The 3268-nt window shown below is 42.2% G+C and overlaps 1 long non-coding RNA gene across 1 annotated transcript; it reads left to right on the top strand.

The window, feature by feature from the left end:
* Positions 1-257: 257 nt before the first annotated feature.
* On the top strand, positions 258-3052 carry LOC123158953 (uncharacterized). Its single transcript, XR_006479407.1, has 2 exons — positions 258-1584; positions 1670-3052. It is a non-coding gene; the product is annotated as an uncharacterized lncRNA (long non-coding RNA).
* Positions 3053-3268: the final 216 nt, after the last annotated feature.

The following is a 3268-nucleotide window of genomic DNA, read 5'->3' on the forward strand; positions in this document are numbered from 1 at the left end:
AATTCACATGACTACTTATAACAAGACTTCTCCCATGTTCATAATCAGAGGGGTATTAATTTAAATCTATAAGGATGCTAGCCGACCCTCCACCAGGGAGCTCCCTCAATTTCCTCCAATCTGGGCTGTTGGATCTGATCTTTTTCTCTCTTGTGCCGTTCGATCTTCACCTTTTGGTAAATTTCGTTTTCACCACACAGTCCTTTTCTCATCGAATGACGGTGGGCTCGTCTCAGCTATGTATTGGCTGGGTCAACTGTCCTAGGTGCGCGAGGTTTTGGCCACTACACAACTCGCGCGCCGTATCCAATCCTGGCCCAATCCCATGCCCAGCCTCTTTCCCTTCCAATCTCCAGTGGCCACACCCTCTCTCCTCCCGCACGAACCCTAGAAAATGCCAGCCGCCGCCCTCACTCCTCCCAGCCGCCTCCATGCTCTCTTCCCCCTCCTCCTCCATCCTCCCGCATCTCATCCATCTCGCCGGATCCCAGGCGTGGGAGCACAGAGGCGAGCTTCTACGGCAGCGGCGGGAGACTGCAGGCAAAGGGCGACCCCATGGATCCGTGTCCAGCCCTCCTCATCCCGGTTCCCATGGATCCGAGGCTTGTAGGCACGGAGGCGAACTGCCTCGGCGGCGGCGGCAACTGCAGGCAAGGGGCAATGGTGGTGCCGCTCCATCTGATCTGCACGAGAGGGACAAGATGAGAGGGAGAGAGAGCATTAGAACATCGAATTCAACCGGCTTACAAGTTGAAGAGAAGGTTAAGTACGCTCCTTGTGAGCAGTACTGAGTAATCTAATGATCTGCTCCATGCAATCTAAGAAAAATAAATGTGCAAGCCATTTCTGATAGAAGGTTTGGGTATCAACTATTTTTGTTTGTGTCTACAAGCTTTTGACTTTCTTGCCCGGTCTATTGTTTATTTGCAATATTGGATACACTTGCCATTTCTTGTGAATATTTTTTTGTTTGTCATACTCTCAATATATTGCATATTAACTCTATATTGAAGAATATTTGAACAATCAGTACTTCACCGCGGTAATCTACAGGAAGGCAAGGATAACTATATTAAACATTTCACGAGATCCTTCCAATTATTGGCACAAACTCCTTTTCAAGATATTACAAGTGTGGTTGTCTACCGGAGATTATCAGATGGAAAGAACGTATATCCTTCATCTTTATTTAGATGTTTAATTAGATGCACAAGCGTACATGATTCTGTGCCATATCCCTTTTCTATCCAGCTGCTGCATTCTTTTCTTTCATATGTGTTGTCATGGTCATTAGTTTAGATTGTGTTAATATTTATGATATGGCCCAGAGTTGTGTTTTGTTTTTGCTCATGCTTGCTGCTTGCATGATTGAACATCTGGTGTTTTGTCTGATCAACCATTTGTGTGCAGTAGTATTCATTTTATCCTTGATCATGTGCGTGTGTACATCTACTGAAGTAGTTTTAATTGATATAAAAGTTTTGATTTATTGCAGCAATTTGACTTTAACCAGCCATAGTCTACAAGGAACATTAGGAGTAGACTATGACTTTCCATCTGGAAAGTGTTTTCTATGCAGAATTGGTTAGCATTATCTCTAGATACAACTATTACTATTCAATAGATAACTTACATGTTGCCGCAAACTGATGTTTCTTCAACTGTACAGACTGATGGTGATGACATATACTTATATGCCCATTATCGGGTGATAGCTATTGTTCTCTACCAATGGTATGTTTGCAACTGCAACCCATATTCCAATGATGGCCATAGCCGAGACGACATGCATCAGCGGGGAGAATCACCACAACGGACTGCATCTGCCCAGACGATTTTTGCAACGGCCACGACGAAGTGCATCTCTCAATTCCAGGATCAGCATGCTGGATGAATCCTCCTTGCCTGTTAAGTTGCAATGGTGCAACCAAACACCATGGAGGCTTTTGTATTAGGGACGGTGAATCTGCATCGATAGTGATGGATGGAAATTGCTCGCCCTCCTTCCTCCATAAACCATGGGGACCTTGTATAGTTGTATTAGCCTCCCCATCTATCCGTCAGGAAGCCCTGACTTTCCCTGCTATTGCTGTCGAAAACGCTACCCTTGCAGAACATGAACCGAACTTAAGTATCGCACATGGAGCTTCAGGTAACAAATCTGAAAGAACCAAAATTAATGTATGACATGTCTTTTGTCACAACGCCTCTCTCTTATTTTGTATGACCTGCTGCATGTTCAATGGAGTGTACCAACTACCAAGTGCTAGAAGCATCATTATAGATTAATTATGTACCAGATCACTTTGCTTCAGCCTTTTAGGAGCATTTTTCTATATTACATACATGTTCGTGCAACACTGCCAAATACATATAGCCGGGAAATGCAGATGAACGGGGTTGGGTTTAATACACTCATAAAGAAAGCAAGTGTTCCTCTGTTTTTAAGTCAATTGCTTTTCACTGGCCATAATCATATTCAGTTCAGTTACTTGTAGATGAAGGTGCTTACTGATTCACTCTTTATGCAACACTCATCTTTTATACCTGAATGTGAAGATAATTTGAAGCCTCAAATGGGGATGACATTTGAAGGACTGAAGGTTGCGGAGTAGCTCTACAAGTCTTATGCACACCACTCTGGTTTTAGAGTTTGTATTGGACAACAAATGAAGTTAGAAAATGAGGTCATTCACAATAAAAGCTATTGTACATGTTTGGTAATGATACCTACGAGATACTATCATGGGTTGAGCACCAATCATTGCCTTGTGTCACCAGGTAAGTGTCATTTAATCAAATCAAATCATTGAGGTAGTGAGAGGGCGAAGAACGCATTGTACACATGCAGCAAAGCAAGCAGAGCTCATTAATACAATTTTATTAGTTTTATGAAAGTTTGAATTCTATGTAATGGATGAGAGGTTGTGTTTATTCTCCAATTATTTGTCCTATTTCTATCACATTTGATGCGTCCGTAATTACTTCTGAGTGGTCTGTAGATGCTGTGAATTCCAGTTGTTTATGAAGGTTGGGAGTTTCTTCTTGTTTATGAATGAGAATTTGGATGTACAGGCACCAGGTTTCAAAGGATCAAGTAGCTTTTAATTCATGAATTCTTTGGGCTTCTAGCTACTATTAGCATGTATCAGGTGAAGAAGCCTTGAAGATAAATCAGACTAGCAGCATTAGAGTTATGTTACATCATGTAATATACGAGGAACACCTCAATTGCCGATAGGAACAAAGTAAAAATGAATTGGATGTT

This window comes from Triticum aestivum, chromosome 7B (genome assembly GCF_018294505.1).
Source record: "Triticum aestivum cultivar Chinese Spring chromosome 7B, IWGSC CS RefSeq v2.1, whole genome shotgun sequence".
Classification (NCBI taxonomy): domain Eukaryota; kingdom Viridiplantae; phylum Streptophyta; class Magnoliopsida; order Poales; family Poaceae; genus Triticum; species Triticum aestivum.